The 27,020-nt window shown below is 41.7% G+C and overlaps 1 long non-coding RNA gene across 1 annotated transcript in view; it reads left to right on the top strand.

Moving 5' to 3' along the window:
- Positions 1-12,161: 12,161 nt before the first annotated feature.
- The window catches only part of LOC144614044 (uncharacterized), a 114,546-nt gene continuing 99,687 nt past the window's right edge, over positions 12,162-27,020 (top strand). The window contains exons 1-2 of the long non-coding RNA XR_013551577.2: positions 12,162-12,290; positions 18,079-18,418. This is a non-coding gene — a long non-coding RNA (uncharacterized LOC144614044). The remainder of the gene's footprint in view (positions 12,291-18,078; positions 18,419-27,020) is intronic.

Genomic DNA, 27,020 nt, shown 5'->3' with positions numbered 1-27,020 from the left:
GCTTATATGATTGTGAGGGCTGGCTAGGCAAGTCTGAAATCCGCAGGGTAGGCTGTCTGGAAGGGCAGGCTGGAACGTCTTGGGCAGGAACTGATACTGTAGTACACAGATGAAATGTCTTTTTCCTTGGGGAAATCTAAGCTCTCTTCTTCAGTAACTTTTTTTTTTTTAATTACAAAAAAATTTAAGTGATAATCTATACCCCAGTTGGGGCTCAAACTAACAACCCTGAGATCAAGAGTCCTATGCTTTACTGATTGAGCCAGACAGTCACCCCTCAGCTCTGTTCTTAAGGCCTTTCAACTGATTGGATAAAACTCATCCAGATTATGCAGGATAATCTCCAATATGTGAAGTCAACTGATTATACATATTAGTCACATCTAAAAAATGCCTTCACAGCAACCCTAGATTAGTGTGTGATTGAATAATGGTACAATTTTTAATATTATTTATATTAATATTAACCTTATTTAAAACTTAAAAAATCATCATACATATAAAATGCCAAATGCATGTGCAGTTTAAAGAATGACAATGAAGAGGAGCCTGGCTGGCTTAGCCGGTAGAGCGTGTGACTCTTTTTTTTTTTTTTTTAATGTTTATTCATTTTTGAGAGACAGAGAGAGAGACAGACAGACAGAAAGAGCATGAGCAGGGGAGGGGCAGAGAGAGAGGGAGACACAGAATCCAAAGTGGGCTCCAGGCTCTGAGCTGTCAGCACAGAGCCTGATGCGGAGCTCCTACTCATGAACAGTGAGATCGTGACCTGATCATGACCTGAGCCGAAGCTGGATGCTTAACTGACTGAGCCACCCAGGCTCCCCTAGAGTGTGTGACTCTTGATTTGAGGTTGTAAGTTTGAGCCCCACATTGGGTGTGGAGATTGCTTAAAATAAATAAAATCTTCAAGAGTGGCAATGAAATGAATACTCATATACTCACTATATGTTTAAGAAACAGAATACTACTAATGTGAAGGCCTGTGAGCCTTTTTTTCAGTTGTATTCCCTTCTCTGCTCTTCGTAAAGTTTAAAATATGGGATATAATACTTTATTGTTATGTAAAAGTATAACAAACATGCATAAAGTGATAAGCACAAAATTGAAGACTGTGATTACTTCTGGGAAGGAAAAAAAATGGGATATCCAAGGGTTTCAATTATATTTGTAAAGTTTTATTTCATTATTATTATTTTATTATTATTCTTTTTTTTTTTTTTGAGAGAGAGAGCGAGCGAGCATTCACGCACGTGTGGGGCAAGGGCAGAAGGAGAGGGAGAGAGAGAGAATTCCAAACAGGCTCTGCACTGAGGAGTCTGACCTGGGGCTCCATCTCACGTCTGTGAGTGACCTGAGCCTTAATCAAGGGTTGGGCGCTTAACCGACTGAGCCATCAGGTGCCCCATGAAGTTTTATTTTTTTAAAGGATGTCAAACAAATGGACCAAATGTTAAGATCTGATTCTTTGCTGTATTTTTCTCCAAGAACATGAAGGCAAAACAGCACCATGGCTTAAGTGCACAGGTTCTGGGGCCAGATCGGTTTACATTAAACTTTGGCTGCCTGACTTACTAACTGTAGAAATTGTCCAAATTACTTCGCCTCTCTGCAACTCAGCTTTTCTCATCTATAAAATGGAGATCATAATAATACTTTATAGTATTGTTGTGAAGATTGCATTAATTAGCTTATGGAAGGCATTGGAACAATTTTTGGTATATAAGCACACAATATTATATTAGTAAAATCTACATATATCAAAAATTTTTCTTAAGAAACTGCAAGCACTCCCCCCCCCCCCCCCCGCATTATAGGGTCAGAATAATATGTTTGAAACTTGTGAGGCACATGTGTTTCGTAATTCAGAATTTTTGGTTCTTTATTATTCAACATCACTAGTGGGGTCTGCAGCAACACCCCCTAATCAAACACATTATTATTTATGCAGTGACAATTATGAATATTCACTAAGTAAGATAAATAAAGACTAAAAAGATTCATGTCATTTCAGGTCAAGTTTTACTACCAAATGTGTTTGCTGCAAACTTTCCAAAACCTTTCAGTTTTCAGAATGGTTTGGAATCTGGAAATGTGTATAAAGGGCTGTGGACCTGTACTCTAATGCATCCACCTTGTTAGTACTAGTTTGTCCTTAAAAAGAAGGAGGCAGATCTATACATATTGACATGGAAAGTTAAGGCACATTGTTAGGTAATAATACCATATGTGTTACAGCATTTGGTCAAACAATACATACCATGATTCCTGTTACATTTATGAAAAGAGACTCTCGTATTTTCATATATATATGATAAATGCACTGAAAGAGACTGGAAGGATACCTACCTAACTGGTTGAGAGTGGTCACCTCTGGAGATGGGATGGGAGGAAGGCTAAAGGGGGGCTATCTCAGGGTTCTTTTTTTTCCCTTAAGTTTATTTATTTTGAGGGGGGGAGAGGCAGAGAGAGAAGAATCCCAAGCAGGCTCTTCACTGTCAGTGTGGAGCCTGATGTGGGGCTCGAACCCACAAACTGTGAGATCGTGACCTGAGCCAAATTGAAGAGTTGGATGCTTAACCGACTGAGCCACCCAGATGTCCCCTATCTCAGGTTTCTTTATGTACTTCTGAAGTTTTAAAGTCTTTTATGAAAAGGTGTTTACCTATGTTTGGGTAATAAAAATGGAAACACTGCTTAGAAAAATAAATTGAGGCAGTATTGTGGAGACCTGAGAAGTTTATGTTTAAATCAGTAAATGCAAGGAGCTGTGAACATTTTTTTTTAAGTTTACTCATTTCTCTTTAGTAATTGCTACACACAACCTATGGCTTGAACTCACGACCCCAAGATCAAGAGTCACACGCTCCTGCGACCGAGCCAGCCAGGCGCCCCCATTTGTGAACAGAGTAGTATCAATAGGCTCAGAAGAGAAGTAAGTGGGAACGATAGGGTTTAGGTCTGGGTATGGAAAGGAGATATATTCTAGGATTAGGCTGCGAAAATCCTTCCTTGAGTTCCAGCCTCAGGATCAGAAGAGTAACACCCTGGATTAGTGTCCCCTGTGTTTGTAGTTCATGAAGAACCCAAGAAATGACCTGTGGTAACAGCAGAAATGAACCCAAAGGGCTTCTTAGCCTCCACCAGAGACCCCTAATGTTTCTGTGTCACAGAAAGCAAGGAGAGAGAGAATTTCATTAAGGAACTGACCAACAGGGTTAAGTGGTGCTTTCATTTTTGCCTCCATCCAATTTATTCTCCAAACAACAGCCAGAGCAATCTTTTAAAAGCACCAACCTGGTTGTGTTGCAACTTTGGTGGTTTCCCTAGGATCTTTCTAAGTAGAGCTGGTGAGGAAGAACCCTCAGTTTCTTTCTGGTTGCAAGCCTCGAGCTCCCTGGAGTTGTATTTCTCCTTCTTCCTCCTGCTTCGAGAAGCCAGCTCAAGAGAGAGATGCCGACAAAGCAGAGAGCAACAGAGATGAAAAACAGAGTAAGAGGGCTAACAGTATTTAAGTCCCTAAATTCAGTCTCCCTTGGAGTCTCAATATGCCATGGTTCTTTCTGAATTTAGTCACAATGTTTTTGCCCGTGCTAGTTTGAGTTAGATTTCTACCTCTTGGAGTCCAAAGAATCAATCCTGAGTTATATGCTCCTCTTCAGTGGTGGATTCCCTAGAACATTTAACTGGGGCTCGAATTATATCTGTGTTAGCAGCACATTTGAATTGTTCTGGTGAAGTTTATGAGGATTTATGGGATCTAAAGTCTAGGCTTGGCTTTATACAAAGAATGCTACAGAGCTAAAGGGTGAAGTAATGGGAAGTGACACATTTATATCTTAAGATGCATCGTGTCACTGTGGTAGTCATTAGGTCGGCTTATCGTTATTCCAGTTCCCCTTTCAGTCACCACCCTCCTTGTGATGCCATGTGGCTTGTTTCAGTGAACAGAATGCAAGAGGAAGTGACATGTGCCACTTACAGACAGAATCTTCAAGAAGTTGTGTGTGATTTCCATGTTCTCTTCCTGTTACTTTGGAGGTGGTGGAAACACACAGCAAGATGAAGCCTCTATTATCTGAGTGATTATGATGGGCTGAGCCCGACCCCCTGCCAGCCCCCTTCGGTCATGTGGATGAGAAATAAATGTTTGTTAAGTCACTGAAATTTTGGGGTTGTTACCATTGTAAAACCTGTCCTATCCTGACTGATACAACCACTTAAAAAAATTGAATATTATAAATTCTGGAAGACTTTGAATTTGTGCTTGAAAATCTATAATGAACATAATTATGGGAAAAGTGGAACTAAAGATTTCAACTGATGTTTAGGAGAATAATTTTCTCCAGCTACCTCGGAATTTGTAGATCCTATGTTACTTTTTTGGTTGGGCCTGTTAATTACTCCTCTCAAATTCACCTTAAAGCCCAAGATCAATATTTTATTTTGCTGTATTTTTTCTAAAGTCTGCTATTGTTGGTGACCTCTGATCTTTATCATTTTTCATTATTAACTCCTCAAGTACAATTCAATTTGGGTATACTCAAGACAGAAGCACTTGCTTTTTATAAAGGGAATCTTCTAGCCCTCAAGGTTCCATTTTTATTTATGGTGTTTGGCTGTATTTTCTTTCAGTTTTTGTGCCAGCCTTATTCTTAAGGAACTGCTTGTTTGGATTTCTAAGAGAATTTTATATGTAGAACAAATGAGCTTTAGGCATATTTACTATATTATTTACTGGAGGTAAGCTGTATAAGGTGATTTCCAATGAATTAGGGGTGAGTTGTACTCACCCAGCTTAAAGGGCAGAGGTTTGCAATCATATCCTAATCTACAGTGCATTTATAGCTCTTATACCTACTTGTGTATGTAAAATCACTGTATAAGATCACCTTATGATAATTAAAACTTCTATATTTTTTGCAATTATCCAAATCAAGTTGGGATTCTTCAATTTTTCCAAATTTGGTAATCGATTTTGCTGTTCATCTTATTTATTCTTGCTTGTTATAGGAGAAAAAATGTATACTTAAATAGTATCTTGATGCCAAGATGTTGGAAGCAACTAGATCCCCCGGAATACTTTTTGATGCTTGTGAGCAGGTGTTAACAATATGTCACAATATGCCAAGATCCCACAAGAAAGTGAAAAAACTCAGAGGAGACCCTCAAAAAATAGTAGCTCCAGCTTGAAAGCGAAGTTCAAATTTGTAGATGGTTCAGTGTGTGTGGGGACATGTGCATATGTGTATATGTGTGCACGTGCATGCATGCATCTTAAATTTAGAGATGGGTTACATTATCAGTGAGCCACACTGTGTCTGTAAGCCAATCTGCCTTTGGTTTCTTTAATTATCTGGGGGACCCAGAGGGGCCACAGCTAGGAAGGGGAAAGGAAATCCTAGGAGTGGTGACATTGATTTTGGTGTAGAATTATCTTGTGTAGGGGTGCCTGGGTGTCTCAGTTGGTTAAGTATCTGACTTTTGATTTGGGCTCAAGTCATGATCTCAGGTTTGTCGGATTGAGACCTGCATTGTACTCCATGCTTCAGTGTGGAGCCTACTTGGGATTCTCTCTCCTTCTCTCTCTGCTTTCCCCTGCTCAAGCGTGCTCTCTCTCTCTCTCTCTCTCTCTCTCTCACACACACACACACACACACACACACACACACACACACAAACTTAAAAAAAAAAGAATTATCTTGTGCAGAAATCTGGCAAGAATAATATAACTGTAGCTTTTTTATAGACACAGCGTTATTGATAATTCTACAAGATCTGCATTTTAATAGCCCTCAAGAATTCAGGATTGTTAGAAATTGTCCTATATCCTAATGATCTGAAACTGAAGACAAAAATGGATGCCTAGCCTTCCAGAACAGGGGGTTAGTGTGCTGGGTGCTGATGATACGGTTTTAATGTCCTGGTCTTAGAGTGGCCTCAGTAATTGGTTCTGAGTAATTAACCATTGTCAGTGCTGTTGATGCAAAGGATTGTAAAGCTAATGTCATTATCATTAGCAGATATTTCCCAAAATTCAATTGATTTAAATAAATAACAAAACCAAACAAAAACAAAAATCAAAATAAAACAGAACCCAAATCCATATAACATGTGCAGCTATTTCATTTGCTTGGGGCTAATTCATCCTGCCAAATCCACTGGGAAGCCATGTGATTTACTGATATATTACTGAGAGTTTGTAATAACCACTGGAGTGACTGTTAACATCTGCTTTGGATATTTTCTAGTTCAAAATAATCTTAACCATGCTTTGTGGAACATAGCTTTGTGTGGAGAAATCCAGGCTGCTTCCTGAAGAAAAAAACAATTTTGCCAGTATGGTCATCTCTGTGGAGAAGGGGTAACTTCTGATTCAGGTGGAGATCCTGGCTAGTTTCCTCAATTTTTAAAATAGGACAGAGCATTACTACCTGTATAAGTATGTTCTCACACAGTGGTATTCTAGAAATGGCTCTCTCTGGTTTGAGAGACTGTGGATGTCCCACATCCATGGTCAGTGATGTCAGCTTGGAAGCTTGAAATTGGTCATAGCAGGAGTATTTACCCCAGTAGTTCTCAATGATGGTCTTTTTGCCCCTTAGGGGACATTTGGCAATCTCTAGAGACAAGCTCTGTTGTCACAACTGGGGGTTTGCTACTGACATCTAGTGGGTAGAAGCCAGGGATGCTGCTCAACATCCTACAATGCAGAAGACAGCACCCCCACCCACCCCCAACCAACAAATTATCCAGTCCAAAATGTCAACAGTGGTGAGGGTGAGAAACCCTGATTTATACCATGGAAATTGGCAAACATAAGAGATATGTTTATTTGTATTTATTTATCTAAATTTTTAAGTGTTAATTTTTGAGAAAGAGGGAGAGAAAGAGAGAAAGAGAGAGGGAGGGCAGGGGAGTGGTAGAGTGAGAGGGAGACAGAGGATCCAAAGCAGGCTGTGCTGACAGTAGAGAGCCCCATGTGCGGCTTGAACTTATGAACCGTGAGATCATGACCTGAGCTGAAGTTGGACACTTAACTGACTGAGCCACCCAGGCGCCCCATATTTTTATTTATTTATATTATTATTAAATAAGTTTTTTAATGTTTATTTATTTTTGAGAGAGAGAATGTGAGTGGGGGAGGAGCAGAGAGAGAGGGAGACACAGAATTTGAAGCAGGCTCCAAGCTGTCAGCACAGAGCCCGACGCAGGGCTTGAACCCACAAACCGTGAGATCATGACCTGAGCTGAAGTCGGACACTTAACCAACTGAGCCACCCAGGCGCCCCTATATTATTATTATTTTTAGCATAAGTTTATCAACCACTAGCCCCCAAAATGAATTCTTACACCATCTTGTACAATCTCTAATTCCCATCAGAAGCCCATAGGGAAAAGTGATGTTCATGAAATCTGAAAGCTGTCTTATCCTCTGGGTAATTTATAGAGACTATGGGTTGGCATTTTTTTTTTATTTTTAATAAAGGGCAGATAGTAAATATTTTAGGCTTTTCAGACCATGTAGTCTCTATTGCAACTATTTATGCCTGCCTGTCATTGTAGCATGAACATGTCCACAGACAAAACATAACGAATGGACATGGCTCTGTCCCACTAACACTTTATTTACAAAGCAGGCCACACAGTTTGCTGACCCTTGACTTAGACACTAGCTCAACCCCAATTTAGAACTGCCTTCACTGAAACTTTCTTTTGATGCCAAATGTTCAGCTTTTATTAAAGATATAAAAAATAACCAAATTACATTTGCTGCAACATTTGGCACAAAAAAAGTCAGTGAGAACATTTTCCACTGGGTCACTATATGCTTCATTCTTAAGGTTCCACAGTAAAGAATTTCTTAAAATGCTTGGCTTCCCACTGAGGAACTAATTATGTTACTTTTTTTTCCAGATTTTACTTTGTACACTGGGAAGCCAAAACTCTATTTCATATTCACTTACAGCATATCCTAATTTTCATGATAAGAATCAGCTGTGGGTGCTTAAAAACTATAGGCTCCTGACGTCCACTCCAGATCTCCTGAATCTGTCTTCGTGGTGAAGGGGGTCTGTGCCCTGGATCAGTGCTTCTCAAACTTTATGTACATACCATTCACTTGAGAATCTGGTTAAAAGGCAGATTATGATCCAATAGGTCTGAGATTCTGGATTTCTGAAAAGCACGCAGGTAATGTTGATGCTGTTTGTCTTGGAACCACAATTTGAGTAGAATGTCAGTATTTTGGTAACAAATTCTCCTCAGATTCTTATCACTGAATTGCATCTCAATTATGTTTTTTCTTATAACTATTACGTTTACTTTCTGCTTTTTTTGGTTTCTGCCCTAATTTACAAATTGAAATTTCATTATACATGTTGTCCTTTAAGGCTTTTAAATCTTTTGGAGGGGATGAGATGGGCAATAGAAATAAATCTAAGGCGGGGCACCTGGGTGGTTCAGTTGGTTAGGCATCGACTTTGGCTCAGGTCATGATCTCATGGTTCATGGGTTCAAGACCCATGTCAGGCTCTGTGCTGACAGCTCAGAGCCTGGAGCCTGCTTTGGATTCTGTGTCTCCCTCTCTCTCTGCCCCTCTCCCACTCCCACTCTGTCTCTCTCTCTCTCTCTCTCTCTCAAAAATAAATATATATATAAAAAGAAATAAATCTAAGAGGAATATCTTTGAATGCACTTTTTTTTACAATTATGAAATACAAGTTTAGTCTCATACTATTTAGTTGTACTCTTCTTATTCCATATATAACAAATAACAAGATTAGTTTTATATTATTTCTTCAAGACTGGATGCTTTCAAATTTGTGATCCTCAAATTTGAAGTTGTTGAACATATTTATGTCTGCTTTACTGTACATCTGTTTAAGCTTTAAGAAGCTCTCTCTTAAGCTTTTGCTGATGCTCTGGGCCAATATAAAAAGGTCCTCAAAGAGCACCTGGGTGGCTCAGTTGGTTAAGTGTCTGACTCTTGGTTTTGGCTCAGGTCATGATCTCACAGTTTGTGAGTTCGAGCCCCCTGTGGGGGGGCTCCACGCTGACAGTGTGGAGCCTGCTTGGGATTCTCCTGTCTCCCTCTCTCTGCTGCTCCCCTGCTTGCTCTCTCTTTCTCTCTCTCTCAAAATAAATAAATAAATAAACATTAAAAAAATGGTCCTCAAGATGCTGATCACTTAGATTTATACTCTCTGATCTCGACCATGAGGGAGTTCTGCACGGGATCAAGTTCCTTATTAAATGCCACTGCTGCAACACCAATGTTCTCCCACAAACGCACTGAAATGTCTGACCCAACGACAGAGGAAAACCTGAACACCCCTGGGGCATCAAAGAGATTCTGTTACTTGCATACAAACTCTATGGCTTCCAGTGCCAGAGCGGCCACAGCCTTACTTCCACCCTCGCCTCCACTGCTCCAGTCTACCTGCCTCCCTATGCATTATGGGTTGCACTTCATTTCCGTGGACCGGAAGCCTCTGGGAGGCCGTGAGCAATTGGGTCTGAATGGCTTTAAGAAATTTTTTTTGATGTTTATTTATTTTTGAGAGAGAAAGAGTGCGAGCGGGAGAAGGGCAGGGAGAGAGGGAGGTGCAGAGATAGAGAGAAAGAGACAGAATCTGGGGCAGGCTCCAAGCATAAAGCCTGACGTGAGGCTCGAACCCACAAGCTGTGGGTTCATGACCTGAGCCAAAGTCGTCCGCTTAACCCACCGAGCCACCCAGGCGCCCCCTACTCTTCTTTCTTATAGACCTAAAGGATTAAAATGCCCAATTTAAACAGGTCTTTTCAGTCTTGCTGTGGTATTTCCCCCGCGAAGCCCTTAACAACAGGCAGGAGGTAGCAAAGGGGCCCGTGGACTGTGATAAGTGGCAGAGCGTGGACCTTCTGGCTCCATGTGAAGTTGGTCAGCCACAGATTGAACAGCTTCTTTGGCTGTTGACCATATTTGCAGGGTCTCCTAGAAGTGTGAGTAGAAGCGGAGAGAGGACGCCATGCCCCCAAACGCTTGTGGGATTAGGCTTGTTCGGAGTGGTCAGGCCACGATCAGGTGACCAGGTGGTGGAGGGCAGCCTTCTCTGTTCTCGGAGCCTGGCTCAGTAAGTATGTTAAATTTTCTTTGTCACTAGGTGGCAGAATATAATTAAGATGTCAGAATTTTTTCCATAACATCGGAAGGTGTTTCTAGTTCCTTCCTAATGACCTCTTTCATTGCTTTGCAGTATTTGCTAATGCCACTTAGGGTTGAAGCAATGAAATAAAAATTCCTCCTGCAAACACTTCCTATATTATCTAGGAGTTCACTTTTTTTTTTCATTTAAGTAGCTTACCTCTTAGGGTGAAGCATCCTTAACATAAATCACATTCTCTTCCTAAGAGCTACTGTTTGGACAATCCAAACTTCTTACTTTTACATATAATTTTATTATTCTTTTGAAGCAAATCCCAGATACTGTTTCACTTCAGTTATACCTACTCCAGTGTGTATGTGTAAAATAAGGATGATTGAATCTGTGTGGTTTTGATGATTAACGCAAATAATGAATTATATTCCTGTGGATCATAGTATAAGGATATGCACAGTTATCTACAGAATCCCAGGAAAGAGTCAGGAAGGAGTTGGGTGAGGTCTGATGGAGTGGGCCAGTTCCCCTGCTTATGGAATCTGTGATTTATTCTGCTGGGGAAAATACATCTGTGACCCAATGTGGATCACCTTTCCACCTTCAGATGGGTGTATACAGAGTTTAAATGAACAGAAAGCAACAGATCAAATGTGTGGTCAGCATATACAAATAGAAAATCTCTTCAATACCAATCTTTCATGTGCTCTCTGCCCCATTTTCAGTCATGAGAAGTGAGGGGAGTCTTCAGCTGAATTGCCTGTGGCTGGGAGCCCTTGCTTCTAGGGTTTCAGTCTTGCTTCTGGGATCACAAGACTGGAGTCTCTGTCTTGTGCTGTATTTCCTGCCCTTGCACGGCCAGTCTCAGCTCTTAACGTCTTCTTCAGCCTGGGGGTTCTTTCTCATTTCTCCCTGATTAGCTGGCCCACAGTGCCCTTTTTACCCCTTTGCCTTAGCAGGATTGAGTACACCTTTTCTGCAAGGGTTGCTATGTTTTCTTTTCTCCTCACTTCCTCTTCAGATTCTTATTGTTGAAGGCCTCGGTTGATTCTCCTTTCCACAGTGCTAATACCACAAACTTGGCTGGTCTGCCCCACTTCCCTTTTCCCAGTTCCACTTCCCCATGGACAGGATGTTCACCACATGTCAGGGATTACACTAGGTGCTGGGGACACAAGAATGGAAGAACCAGAGCCCTGCCTTTGAAGAGCTCACTGCGTGACAGGGGGTGAGGTGAGCAGGGGAGGGGAGCATAAATGAGGGCAGTGCAACATACGTGCCAGAAAAATTGTAGGCACAGGTAGTGTGAGAACAGAGAAGAGGGATGGGCTTCTCTACTTGGGAGGGGGATCAGAAAAGACTTGCCCAGAGTGTGAGCATTTTCTTTCTGTTTTTATATTTAATTTAATTAATTTTATTTTTATTTATCAGGTTCCAAAATGATATAGTTCAAATATATATGTATTATTATAAAATAAATTTACAGATATATCATCCCTAATCCCTCTTCTGCCCATCCCCATGCTGTCCAAAGGTAACTATTGTTATTAGTTTCTTATGTATCCTTTCAGAATTTCTGTATGCATATGCAAGCAAATATAAGTAAGGTTTTTTTCTTTCTCCTTTTTATCCCAAAGGTTGCATAGTATACTTACTGACCTGTACTTTGCCTTTTTAACTTACTATTATCATTTAGTGGTTAAAAGATGGACTCTGGAATCAGAATACCTGCATTCAAACTCCCCCAGGTATATAATTTACTAGCTGTGTGAACTTGGCAAGTTATGTAACTTCTCATTGCATTAGTTTCTACACTACATCTGAGGTTTTCAAAATGTTGAGACTTTATCATACACTAAACTTTATCATGAACTTTATGCATGTACATATGCAACTTTATCATTTACTCAAATCTTTTATGTACATTCTATTCTGTTCTATTGCTCTGTCTATTCATGTACCAATACTACACTGTTTTAATTTTTGAGCTGTAACATTATGTTTACTATTACGTAGGCTTAGTCCCCAGATGGAAACTTGAAGGGTGATTGGAATTCTCCAGGAAGAGATAATGGCACCAGTGACGACTAATATTAGTACCAACTGTTTCCACCACCACCACCATTTTATGTCTACTGTGTGTGAGATGCTGTAAGTCACTTGTTTACTTGTTTACTCTGCTTCTATGTTTGTTTTCTCTTTGCTTTGAAAATTTTGCCTCTTTATTTTAAATATACCTACTTCGTTGTAGGTAACATTTTAAGCCACTTTAAATCCTTTTGGAAGTAAGGAGAGGCATAAATAGAAAAAGGACCAAGAACTGTATTAAGTACTTTGCATAATAAATCTTTAATCCTTATAAAAAAATCCTACAAGTTAGATTATTATTCTCCTCTTTTTATAATTGAAGACACAGACGCCTGGAGAAGTCAAGTAATTTTCTTAAGGTTATATAGCAAATAAATGTAGATTCAGAATTCAAACCACAGTCTTTGGACATTATGGTCTTTGTGGTTCCTGGTGCTTCTCTAAAGCATACTGGATGAGGTTCTTTGTTAGGGTTCTTATAAGGATAGTAGAAAGAAGAGCTGAGAAAGAAGCCGAATCCATAATAGGCAACAATTATGTACATTTTTTCTTAATGGCTAATATACACATATAGTAACTGTGGACCTTGTAAAATCATCACTACCATGTGATTTTGGTGTCTACTCATTACTCACTAATTCACCAAACATATCCAGAGTCTACCACATCAGGCACTTTACTAGGTGCTGAGGATATGATGACACATGGGATCTGGTCCCTGGCCCTTAACTCCTCCTGTGGGAGTTAACTAGCGGGTCTTCCGGGTCTCAACCCCCTTCATCCATTGCACCCTGAGAAATATTGAGTCTGTTTCTTCATCTGATGCTAGTTTATGCCCAACTTTTTGTTTCAAAGCTGATAATGCTGTTATGATTAACTAGTAGCTTCTTGGAGTGTTTTTTGTTTTTGTTTTTGCTTTTTTTTGGAGTGTTGTTTTAAAGATTGTGAAGCTATATCTGGAATCAGTGGCAAAGAGTGCAGTGACTTAATTAGTCATGCCTGCCATGGGACAGGAGGGAGAAATGAAGGCAAAGAAGCCATGTGCTTGTCACACATGAACTAGTTGTCCAGAGTGATCAGTTTCTTTCTGCAGTTGTTATAAATGACATCTGTTGTATTTTATTGCTTGAATTCACCATTTCTTAAATTGCTATGTAAGTTATTCTCCTCTTGGGAACTCCTGGAGAAAGAAAGCCATTGAACTTGGTTGAGATACAGTTTCTCAAATATATATACATACATATATATATATATATATATATATACACACATACATATATATATATATATATATAAACGTTTATTTACTTTTGAGAGAGAGAGAGAGACAGAGCACAGGCGGAGGAGGGGCAGAGAGAGAGGGAGACATAGAAACTGAAACAGGCTCCAGGCTCTGAGCTGTTAGCACAGAGCCCGACATGGGGCTCGAAGTCACGAATGGTGAGATCATGACCTGAGCCTAAGTCAGATGCTTAACCGACTGAGACACCCGGGCACCTCTCAAACATATTTTTTATACAAGGAATCTTGTCCCTTCACTGCTAATTGCACAATCCATATCAATGCTGGATGTATCAGTTTGCCCCAGTTCTGGAAATATGTCTATCATCGCTGCCAGTGGATGCCTTTGATATCCTAGTATTGTAGTGACTTTTGTTGGGAAGGAAAACTCCCGGTCTGAATGCTACTCTGTTGTATGGAAGCCCTTTATTCAATAATTTCTTTCTCTGTCTTCCCATCTAAAATGCCTTTTGTGGCCACAGCTGGAGTTAAAAATAGTTACAGATGGGGCGCCTGGGTGGCTCAGTCAGTTGAGTGTTCGACTTTGGCTCAGGTCATGATCTCACAGTTCATGAGTTCAAGCCCTGCATTGGGCTCTGTGCTGACAGCTCAGAGCCTGGAGCCTGCTTCAGATTCTGTGTCTCCCTCTCTCTCTGTCTCTCCCCACTTGCACTCTTTCTCTCTCAAAAAATAAATAAACATGAAAAAAAATGGTTACAGTTTGCCTATCTGGAGTTTTACTGTTTAACTTTTTCAAGACCACACACAAATGAATTCTTGCATCTCTGGGATGTGTTAGAAGATAATTCTGTTCATTCTGTTTGTTTGCTGAAAGTGTTGCTAATTAATGAAAACTTTCTCTAAGAAGTTAATCCTCAAATGGCTGTTGCCTTATGGGAAATGCATTTGAATGGCTGAGTAGGTTTTTCTCTGCCCACTCATGGTTACCTCTCTGGCCGTGGAGGGTAGGGAGGTGGTGGCAGTTGTGTTACAGCATGGGGTAGTCACGTGAAGAATATTGCATTTGGAGTCATTAACTCTGGGTGCAAGTCCTTGTGCCATTGCTTGGTTACTATGTAAACTTGAGCCATTCACTTAAACTCTGAACATCAGTGGACCCAACTCTAAAATGACGATTATAATAATAATTCTGATCTCCCTAATTTAGGGAGAACTAAATGGGATGATACATGGCAAACATCTATGCAGAAGTAAGGTTTTATTATTGGATGCCTGGGTTTACATTATTTCCCTGTTGGTTTTCCTATTGCTCTTATCTTAACCAGATGTGAAATATGATCTTTCTTGTAGCTTTTCCTGATGTGCTTTTCATGAAAAGCTAGCAGGCCCAATACCTGATACTAAAACCACCTTGGTTTTCGTGATAGACTTTCCCTTTCTTTTTCTTTCACCACTCCTCTTGTTCATCATTGTCAGTAGATTTTAAGCACAATGTGACCCTAATCCATAAATCACACCTCAGTGTTAATGTCTTTTCACAAGTCTGTGAAGAGAAGGAAAAAAGAGATGTGCTGTTCTACAAAACTTTAAGAAAATTTTTGGTTGATTAAATGCTTTAGGTAGTTGAGGCTCTGGGAAAAATGAGAGTTTAAGAGCAAAATGGTAGTGTTGGAAAAGAAGTACTTGTTTGACAAAATGTTAAGGGTCTGCTCTGTGCCTTAACTTAGGTGAAGATGTGAGGAGTTACAAGATGGCATCCCATTGCATACTGCACAGTTTTCTGCTGTCTCACTGACTTTTTTTCTTCTCCCAACTTCTTTTTCCTTTTAGGAACAATTGTCATATTCCTTCCCTAGAGGCCTGCAGGGTGTTTATACTCAGACCCCTTCAAAGAAGGACTTGTTGCCCAATTCCAGGGAGTGGGTCAACAAAAAGCCTCCCCAGCTTTAGCAGCAGGAAATCACACCCTTCCCAGGTGACCCAAAGCCAGTGACTGAGTGAGGTAGAGGTGTAAAGTGGGGGCCATTTCAGCATCCTGTGCTGGGCACTACTGCTCTGGATCTCCTAGCCTAATTAACAGAGACTTTGCTGGGACTCCATCACAGGTCAGGTTCTTCCTCTGCCCAAATTCTGCTTCCTCTTCCTTCCTTTCATAGGTATTGATCCCTATAAATATCTGAAAAACATGATTTTTGTAAAAAACTTCACTGAGATATATTTTTCATACCAAAAAATTCACTTTTAAAACAGTTTTTATTTAAATCCCAGTTAGTTATTAGTTTCAGGTGTTCAGTAAAGTAATTCAGCACTTTCATGAGTCACCCGGTGCTCATCACAGGAAGTCTACTCTTTAATCTCCATCATCTATTTAACCTACCCACCCACCTTTTTGTTTTATTTATTTTTTTTAAAGATTATTCTTTTTAAAAAGTTTTTATTGTATTTTTTATTTTCATTTTGAGAAAGAGATCGAAAGCAAGTGGGGGAGGGAAAGAGAGAATGGGAGATAGAATCCCAAGCAGGCTCTGTGCTGTCAGGGCAGAGCCCAACAGGGGGCTCAATCTCATGAACGGTAAGATCATGACCTGAACCAAAATCAAAAGCCAGACATTTAACCATCCAAGCACCCCCCACTCACCTTTTTAAAGACTACAAGTCAGTGGTTTTTAGTATTCAGAGAGTTGTGCAGTCATCAACACTATCTAATTCCAGAATATTTTCATGACCCCTCAAAAGAAACTTCTGTCTGTTAGCAGTCACTTCCCATTACCCCCTCCCCCAACCTCTGGCAATCATTAATATACTTTCTGTCTCTATAGATTTGCCTGTCTGGATGCTTCATATAAATACAATCATATGATATGTGGCCTTTTGTGACTGCCTTCTTTTTCACTTAGCATAATTGCTTCAAGGTTTATCCACATGCTGTAACATATGTCAGCACTTCATTCCTTTCTATGGGTGACTAATATTCCAGAATATAGTCTATAGATATACTACACTTTGTTTATCCATTCACCAGTTGGTGTACATTTGGGTTGTCCTAAGAAACATCTTATACCCCAAACTCCCATCTCAGCATCTACTTCTGGAAAGCGTAACCTGCAAACTACCCACACTTGGGACCCTAGGACCTCAACTTCTGCACCAATGGGTGTTATCAAAAGAGTCTTTGAGTCGAGAAAGTCTTCTGCCCAAAGAGAAATTTTAGTACCAGATGCCAACGTAATAAAAAGATTTCCATAATAAGTTCTGTAGGCCACCCTGTTGGCTACTTAGTCTTAGAGTAGGCTTCTTTTGGGAGGAGATTTAGTGTAGTTGAAATCTGGTGAAAAAGAAGAGCTGGGTGAGAGGTAGGGCCAAAGGGACTGGTAGGGGCCATGCTGTGAATGGCATTTATGCCATGACGAGATATTTGGATACTTCCTGTAGCAGTGGAGACTCATGTAGAGTAGGTGAAGTGTGATCAGGTGTGCCCTCACTTCATATGTAGATTGCAAATGGTTGGCGGCTCTTCCGTCTCAGCAAACATTGTGAGTTAGCCAGAGTCTGAGTAGGGGAAGTTGTTGGAGATAAAGAAATGAAATGTAGATTGAAGAAGGAGTCAGAATGAATATCAGGGGTGCGGAACATGCAAATGAGACTCCAGGGAAGGTGGAAAGGAATCATGGAGAGAGAAGCTATATGGCATATTGGAAAGAATATGGCGTTGGAGTCTGATACACCTGGGTTTTGATTTCTTTCATCCTGTAGCAGCTCTGTGACTTGAAACAGATTACCTCACTTTTCTTCATTTTTATTTAAGTTTATTTATTTTGAGAGAGAGATAAAGAAAGGGAGCATGAACGGGGAGGGGCAGAGAGAGAGAGAGAGAGAGAGAGAGACAGAGTCCCTAGCAGACTCCACGCTGTCAGCTCAGAGCCCAATGCAGGGCTCAAACTCATGAACCATGAGATCATGACCTGAGCCAAAATCAAGAGTCAGACACTTAACTGACTGAGATACCCAGGCACCCCACTTTTCTTCATTTTTAAAAGGAGGCTAATTGTCCCTACTTTTAGCATTTTGTTGTGAATTCAAAATGACAGAGCTTGTATAATACCACCAATTCCTCTTAGTTCACTTCCCCTGTCCCTATAACCAGGGCAGGCTTGAGAAACAGGACCCAGGGTATAGGTCCAGAGTGGGGTAATCAGGCAAGCAAGGGAAAAGGGCAGGGATGGTAAGGGCTTCTGGGGACCAAGGAGCAGGATGGGGAAAAGAGGAGGGCCAGAACCCAGGGAATCACAGGGCTGGGCCACGGTGGGAGGGAGCACATATGCATGGATAACATTTATCTGGATCTCTGTCCCTTTTGAAGTTTCAAAACAACCTCTCTCTGACCCACCAACTCAGGCCTCTCTGCAACCTCAGGTGATGGCTGCTGGGGTCCATTTGGATTGTGGAGCCTGGCAAACCTCACAATTTTAGACTTGTTATAGCTGGATGAAGTGAGTTTGTACCAGCTACCTCCTTCCATTCTTCCTTTCCTTATATTATTTTCAACTCCCTTTCACTGATACATGTCTCGATTTTTTAAAAAAGTTATATCGCATGTGCTAATTTTCAGTTCCACGTGATGTATGGTTGAGATCCATGACCTCTGAGGCTCCTTGTCGTTCTGTGATGCTGGGACTGAAAGTCAAGGCAAGTTCAGCACCTGCTTTCTCAGAGGTTAATCCCTTCCATCTTGGAGCCTGCTGCTTTTCAGCTGTGTGGAGATGCTGCCAGCCTCCCAAAACACTGAAACGGTGCAGAAAACCACATTTGACCCCTTGAGAAATCAATCAACTTCTGTCTGGAGACACTGCCAGGCTCCAGAGACATGAAAATGGTGCAGAACCTGTTTGCTTGACCTGTTGGAACCACTCATTGGCATGTTCACATTAGAGAGTGAAGAAATAATTGAGGTATGTAAAAAGGAACCCGAGGCCACATAAAATCCTGAGGGAGTTTCTTTTTTTGATGTTTAATTAGAATTGGTGGGTGTTTGGTTGTCGTTGTCTTGTGTCATTTACTTAGTAAACATTTGCTAAGTGCCTCCTAATACTCTGAAATTTATGAAATTATAACTTTTTGTGCATGAAAGATGATAAAATGCCAGTGATTTAACATGATCTGAGCTAACATATGCCAGGAGCCATGCTAGCAGCTGGAGATGCAAAAGGATGAAACACAGATTCTGGCCTGAAAGGGCTTACAGAGACCAGGGAGGAGGATACAAATAGTTGGAACACAAGTGATACGGGTTCTGTTACAGATGTGTACAAAGAGTGGTATGTGGTACACCCCCACGAGGGAGGGACTAGAAGATAAGGCTTCCTAGGGAAGCCTCCTGGATGTTAGTATGTGGAGTAGGAGTTTTTTGGTGCAGTTCTCAAAACTGACCAGCTGTGCTAGGGACACGGTATGGTAGCTTTATACTATGCCAATTTAGCTTCAGGTCTAATTGCTGTAATAAATCCTTTATTCTATATCTCTCATCATGGCTCTGCTTCTCTGCCCTATAATGCACACAATCTCAGTTCACCCTATGATTAACATTCCATATTTGAGGACCATATTAAGTAGCAAAGAATAATATATTTTCAAATGCCAACATCTATGAAGATGGTCCCTTGGGCTGACTTGGAGGCTGGCTGCTACCCGAGCTCTGCACTCAGCAAGTCATGTCTCCAGCTCCCGCATTAGGACAGAGGCACTGTTTAATTCAAGGCAGATCTTTGTAGGGAGCCTCTGGTAGAATCTAGGCACTGTTCTGAGCTTTGCATGCATTAATTTACTGAATCCTTACAACCTGTGAGGTTGGTACAAGGGTTATCTGTATTGTATGGTTTGGGAAACTGGGGCACAAAGTGGTTAAGTGACCAGTACTGTAGGTATAGTATTTCTCAGAATGCAAGATATTGCTCAAGACTTGTCATTTTTCTTTCTTTCTTTTTTTAAGTTTATTTGTTTATTTTGAGAGAGACAAAGAGTGAGTGCAGGTGGGGAAGGGGCAGAGAGGGGGGTGGGGACAGAGGATCCAAAGCTGGCTCTGTGCTGACAACAGACAGCCCGATGCAGGGCTCAAACTCACGAACTGCAAGATCATAACCTGAGCCGAAGTCAGACGCTTAACCGATTGGGCCACCTAGGTGTCCCCTCATTTTTCTTGTTTTGCCAACTTTTCATTTCAGAATAGAGATCCTTGATCTGCATGCCTTTAACTGCTGGCTATCTCTTCTGCCTTCCCCATCAGAGATTGTGTTCCTTAAGTCAGAGATACAGGGCTCTGAGCCTTTCAAGGCCCTTAGAGAGAAGAGCTTGGACCTGAACGCAGCCCTGGTGGAGGACCTTCCTGGGCCTGCTGCTCTGCTCTCAGCTAGCACTGTGGGAATCCAGCTGCTGCCAGCCTAGGCCAGGGCGAGGGAGGAGCTCTAGCTTTGAGAGAATAAAACCGCGTTTAGTAGCTGCCTGAGCCTTGAAAGGAGAGAGAGCAAGGAAGATATGGGGCTAATACTTTCATCTGATGTTCAAGAGCTTCCACAGTCTTTCCCCAACCTGCCTTCACAGGTTACTTCCCATCCCTCATACCCAGAAACAACAAATGACTCCTGCTGAATGAACACATTGCTGTTTTCTGTGTCTTTTTGCCGTTATTTTCTGGTGCTGTCTGCTCCCTTCCTCTGCCAGCTCATTCCTGTTGCCTTCAAGGCCCAGCTAAAAGTCACTCTCTTGAAATATCTTCCTCTAGGTCAGCACACCTCAGACTTACAGGTGCATGGAGCCCTTGTGCAAAGTCTGGAGGCTTTGCTAAAGTGCAGATTTTAATTCAGTAGGTCTAAGGTAGGGCTTAGACTCTGCATTTCTAACAAGGTCCTGGAGGATACAGATGCTGTTGATCTGTGGACCTTGCCTTGAGTAGCAAGACTCTAGATCTCATTTTTCCTTTAGTCCTTTTTGGAAACTTAAGCCTGCAGAAGCTATTTCAAGGGAAACAAGATGTTTTGTACTGACTCAAGCTAATTTGGCCTTCAGCAATTGGTAAATTCTTTGGTTAGATATGTGTGGTGACCAATGTCCTAGTTTGCCTGGCATGGTGGGTTTTCCTGGACATGGGATTGATTTTTAGTGCTGACACTGAGAAAGTCCTGGGCAAACCAGGATGAGGTGGTCTCCCTACCTCTGGTGGTTATGGCTGGATGGGGTCTGTACCCCTCCTTTTTAATAACTTCCACATCAGATGAGGTCTTAGATAAAATTTTGCCAAAGCTATGAATGTTTATTAGCCAACAGGTACAAGAACTGTCCTATACCTGGTTCTTAAGACTTTGGGGAAGGCCCATTCTCTACCTTATGCACTGCAAGTGCCTAAGCACTTAGCATGATAGGGTCTCTCTAAAGTCGACAGAAGGGTGGTACAGTGACAGAGCCAGTTAGCCTTGCAGTTGGTTCCAGTGAAAGCCTCTGTGAGAGAGACACAGGACCAAAGGAACACTAGACCTCAGGCACTGCACCAAAAATATTAGACTGCTTGTTGAATTTGTATACTTCATTCAAGCAGAGCAATGGGCTTGGTTCTGCAGCCAGTGAGGACCCCTGGAGGGTTTCAGAGCAGAGGGCCCACGCTCAGGGGTGTTTGATTCAGCCAGGGAATCAGCTCTGTGTCTTTCTGAGACTTAATTAGATTCAGGTTTTATTGATCTTTGTGATAGTTTGCCTGGAAGGTGGATGGAAGGTCACCTCAAGAAGTGACCACCACTCAAATATGTATTTTTCCACATTCCTTGAGCTTCCCCTTGTTTTTTTCAACACACCAGAAAGAAAGAGAAGCACGGAATTGGTTGCTTTGGGCTCTGGGGAGCACACAATAACAACAAGACCCATGCTTGTGTTCAGAAAAGCCGAATCCTGTGGGGCCCTGGGACTGCATTAGAACAGCTGAAGGTTTTTTTTTTTTCCTAAGGAGGAAGGAGGATTCCTTTCTCATTGAGCCTCGGTCTCTTAAAAAGTATATTATTTTTTTTGAACTATTTGTTTTTCTGGAAGAAAAGAAAGAAAGAAAGTAAAGAAGTGAAACTTTCCTTGCCTCTAGGCCTTTCGGAAGAACTAGCTTGGAGAGTGGAGGTTGTGCTGCAGAGATGGAAGTTTTTCGTAGCAAGTGTTAGCATTAGTGAAGCGCTCATCCTCCCTGTGGATTTGTATGCCAACCTCTGACACCCATTCAGCAAAACAACTTCACCTTTCGCCTACTTTCTTTGTTTTCCAGCTGTTTGGTTCACGTTTTGTGTACATATGTGAGCAACTCTTGATTATTTTGTTTGCTTATATCATTTTTTCTTCAACAAAGAGGATAGAGGTCCTCGGTGAAGCTGTGGAAGTTAGGAGACCAGGAGACTAGGGCGGTGTGTGTGTGTGTCACTGTTGGAAGGGACTCCAAAGGGATCTAGAGATTTGTGGCTCAGAGTTGGATGGCGGCCCTCATTTCACAGAAAGAAACTGAAGAAGCTGAGACTTGGAGAGGGGAAATGGTTTGCTTGAGGCTGGCAAATGAATGATGAGATCTGAAAGTTTTTTTTAATGCTCTCAATTGAAATTCATGGAGTCTCAGGATTGAAAAGGACCTTGACAATTTTGTGTCAAACTTCAAGCAGATGCTCGAATTCTGGTCTCTATGTCCTTGTGAAATGGCCCTATGGCTACTGTTCGCCTCATCAGGTAATGGGGCGATCACCACTGTCCCAGAAAGTGGGGCTTCGTTTGATGATTCCCTTGGGTGTAGGATATTTTGACCAGGACTGTGTTTTAAACTCTTTCTGAATACATTCATTTCAGTTAGAATTATACCACTGTTGATGAATTTTCACTGGGGAGGCATTTCCTGGAACAAACTTGATTTAGTTGTAATCAATTCATTGTAGGACACCTAAGAACCTTTAATTTCCACAAAGGATGAAGCCTCTCCTAGACATAAGTCCTTAATTTGGACAGAATATCTTGTAGCTCTAACTGTTTCATGGGACAAATTTAGGAAAATGCTAATCTGAGCTATGGAACAAATTGTAAAAAGATACATGTAAGTTTAATTTTTTTGAGTCAAATAATACTTTAAATGTGATACAGGAATTTACCACTGAGAAGCAATCAATGGAAAATATATTGGTAAGTGAGAAGAGCCATATTTATATAAGATAAATTAATTTTTTATTAGTATATATATTATAAATCATTCTGGGAAGATGCATATAAGTATCTCAACAATGCTTACTTTGTGTGTGAAGTTTTGGGAGAACTTTGTTTTGCCTGTGTGTATTTTCTAAATTTCTATATTGAACAGCACTCCAACAATAAAAACTCTCAAAATAACCAATGATGAATCCTTAGGAAAATGAAGAATGCTTTTGGTAGAGAGAATATCTCCTCTTTTATCTTTTTTAAGCTAGAGAGATTCTCTTTCTCTCATCCTCTGTGAGAAATACATAGTTAAAATATTTTCCTCCTTTCTCTGATCAAAATTCTACCATGATATCTGCCTATATATCAAGTTTAATCTCCTCTGCCTTATTGGTAAGACCCTGTGTAACCTGACCCCATTGTATCTCTTAGATTTATCTAATACTGGTCCCATTCTGATAACACTTTAGTCAAGCCCATTTCTTGTCTCCAGACCTCTTGTTCCCAAACTTTTTCTGTTCCAGTGTCTTTATTTATTTATTTTCTAGCTTGGAATGTCCTTTCTATCTCTCCAAATTCCAGACCACTTGCTTTATAACACCCACAACTGATTTTCCCCTTTTCTGACTTCCCATGGCAATTCTAGTCTATACCATACCATTTAACACTCACATTGTGCCACCTAAGCTCAGCCTCTGATGCTGAGTGGGAGGTAACTTAGCTTGCTGGCTTGAGGATTTGAATACTTGGAAGACATGCTAAATGGCCTGTAATGATGAAGTGAGTTGGAATCCAGAGAAATACCAAGTAGACATCAGTTGGAATGGCTGAGCAAATGAACAGTTAGAGAGATGTTAGGGCAAACAGGGCACATGAGGCGTGAATAAGACTAGAGAGGGTGGTAGCCTTTTGCTCCTCTCATATTGGACTTGCTGTGGTCTGTCTGGGCTAGGGACTGACTGTCACTGCACACTGATACCCTCTTTAAGAGAGCACAGCAGGGAGTTCCTTGGGGGCATTGTGGAGAACTCTACTTTTTCCATGCCTCCACATAGTCATTGCCACCAGAAGTCCAGGTTGATTCAGACACTGTTTGTAACCAACTAGAAGAAACTCAAGCTAGAAGTAGCTTAGGTAAAAACAAATTTACTTGCTTAGGGTATCCAGTAACCAACCTAGTAACCAAGATGTAGAAAGTATGGCTCTAACTTGGTCTTAGGAACCGGGTGCCTAGACTTGGATGCTACCAAGAATCTTTTTTATCTCCCTAACCTCTGTTTCTCTCTGCATTTTGATCTTCTCTCCTGCAGACAGCATTCCTCCACATGGTTGTAAATGAAGCTATTAAGGGCTCCTAAATTTTACATCTTTCAGCTTCCCCTATCAGAGACTAATTCTCTTATTCTAGTTGGGAGAACCCCAAGGATGGGCTCTAATTGACCTGCTTTGGGTTAAGTGCTCACCCTTGACTAGTCAAATGTGTAGGGGAAGACAAGGCCATATAGGAAGATGCCATGTAGATAAGGGTTGGGTGAATAGTTCCCAAAAAGAGAGAGTTCTGGCAAACAATCCCACAGATGTCCAACATAATAGCATGGCAGCAACTGTGTGCATGGTAATGCTCAGTACAGGCATGTTGGTCCGTATACTGGAAATCAGGAAGGAAGAACTGTGGTTTAGCACACCACCCTTTCTATTGTTAGAACAAAGTCAACAAGTATTTATTGAGAGTTGCTCTCTGGGGATTTTTTTAAATAAATCTTTTTGGTAACGTTTATTTATTTTAGAGAGAGCATGCGTGCGCACGCGCGCGCGCGCGCGCGCGCGAGAGAGAGAGAGAGAGAGAGAGAGAGAGAAAGTGAGCATGTGTCGGGGAGAGGGGGAGAGGAAGGGAGATACAGAATCTGAAGCAGGCTCCAGGCTCTGAGCTGTCAGCACAGAGCCTGATGGCGGGGCTCAAACTTATGAGCCGCTAGATCATGACCTGAACTGAAGTTGGACGCTTAATTGACTGAGCCACCCAGGCACCCTTATGGGGATTTGATAATTGTTGGACTAGTCTGCAACTCTGTACACTGTCATTTTTTTTCTGCTGTGTTAACCCTAGGACCTGTGGCTGCATTCAGATACCCAACACCCTGACATTTCTTTGCCCTGTAAAGAACTCCTAATGACCAGCACTGTTATCTTGGTGTTGATGACTGCTGAGTCACTTCATTTCCCAGAGGGAGAATGGTGAAGTCACCAGCACTGCCAGGTTATCAGCAGCCATAAGCTCTGGATGGAGTGTTTCTGGGGAGAAATGTGAGTGAACAAAGGAGCCCAACACTTCTTTTTAGAGGAGGGCCATTAGCTCATCCTGGGTAGGTCAGCTGGATGGCGGGAGGGAATAGGAGGAACATTAGTATAAAATACTTAACTGTAGAAAGTCTCCCCTGGCACTAGGGCACCAGAACAGCTATGTTCCTGGTTCATAACGCTGGTGGAGAGTCTGCTGTTAGAAAATTAGATGAGGGATAAAGTTGTGAGGTAGGGAAGGGAGTGTGGAATGAAGACCCAGACATGCTTAGGTCCCCTTGTTCCATCCTTCTTGCTCTGTTCTGGCTTCTGCTGCTTGACCTGGGCTCCCCAGTTGCCATGCCCCCCACCTCCCATTTCCAATAGCTGCTGGGCTTTTGATCTACCAATTTATTCAGGATTTATGCCTCTGCTTCTCTCTTCCAGCACATGGATGTTGGTTGAGCTCTCCTGTGGTCCCTTGACCTGTTTTTGGAGCCCTTTATTTTTGTGACCTATTCTGGAGGTGGTTCATCCAGGTGACACTAGGCAGCCTAAGCTCCACATCCCTCCTTGGCCCCTGGCTCTGAGCTTACTGTTGCAGCTCCCAAGTTTGCTGGGTAGAGCTTCTCTCTTTGCTGGGCCCCAATAGTGCTGTGTAGGACTTAATCTAGACTGTATTAGCATTGCCTCTTTACTTGTGACTCCTTTCTGTCTAGCCCAGGTTGGACTCATCTTTGTACCCCTAGCATCTGGCATAGAGCCTGGCACAGGGAAGGCTCACCCATGATTATCAAGGCATTGGGGAAATGTTCACTGTTGCCTTTTCCCTGCTCCTTCTTTGGGTTCAGATGCAGCTTATCACCACGCTCTTTCCTATTCTCCTTTTCCACCTGCTTTCCTTCCTTCTCCAACCAGTCTGTCTGAGAGAGTGTGTATATAGTGTGTACGTGGATTCTAGGGGTACCTGAGTGGCTTAGTCAGTTAATCATCTGACTCTTGGTTTTGGGTCAGGTCACAAACTTATGGTTCATGGGTTTGAGCCCTGTATCAGGCTCTGCACCAGCAGTGTAGATCCTGTTTGGGATTCTCTCTCTTTCCTTCTCTCTCTACCCATCCCCTGCTCATGCTGTCTCTGTCTCTCTCAAAATAAATAAACTTTAAAATCAGATTATCTGGTTTTATTTTTTATTTATTTTTATTTTTTATTGTTATAGTTTTTAAGTTTTATTTATTTAGAGAGAGACAGAGACAGCTTGAGCAGGGGAGGGGCAGAGAGAAAGAGAGAGAGAAGAGAGAGAGTCTCAAGCAGGCTCTGCATTGCCAGCACAGAGCCCAAAGTGGGGCTCAAACTCAAGAAACCTGTAAAATCTTGACCTGAGCAGAAACCAAGAGTCGGACCATTAACTGACTAAGCCACCCAGATGCCCCTATCTGATTTTAAATCCTGGTTTTTCTACTTCTTAGCTTTGCAACTGTCTGCAAGTTACTTCACTTTGTGCTTCAGTTTCTTCATCTGTCAAATGGGAGTAATAATAGGAGCAGCCTCATAGGGCTGTTGGGAGGATTAAATGTATTAATGTGAGTAATGTGCTTAGAATAGCAAGCATGTGGCATGCAGTAGGCATTCTAGAAGTGTTAGTTGTTGTTACTGTTCTCTCTGCCTTTACTGTTCACTCCAGTAAGGGTCATTTGACTTTGTTCCCTTTTGTGTTCTTGGGCTAACCCCCAGCTTACCCTCTCCTTGTGCTCAACTTTTATGCCTCACCTTAACCTCTGGCCCACACTGTCAAATATTTGCAAACACACATTTCTTTTTTTTTTTTTTTTTCAACGTTTTTTATTTATTTTTGGGACAGAGAGAGACAGAGCATGAACGGGGGAGGGTCAGAGAGAGAGGGAGACACAGAATCGGAAACAGGCTCCAGGCTCTGAGCCATCAGCCCAGAGCCTGACGCGGGGCTCGAACTCACCGACCGCGAGATCGTGACCTGGCTGAAGTCGGACGCTTAACCGACTGCGCCACCCAGACGCCCCTGCAAACACACATTTCTAATTGGCTAACTCTGAGCTGTAGCC

The sequence above is a fragment of the Panthera onca genome, chromosome D4 (assembly GCF_046562875.1).
Source record: "Panthera onca isolate mPanOnc1 chromosome D4, mPanOnc1 haplotype 2, whole genome shotgun sequence".
Taxonomy (NCBI): Eukaryota; Metazoa; Chordata; class Mammalia; order Carnivora; family Felidae; genus Panthera; species Panthera onca.
The sequence above is the reverse complement of the archived record's forward strand: the minus strand, read 5'-3'. Positions and strand labels throughout refer to the sequence as shown.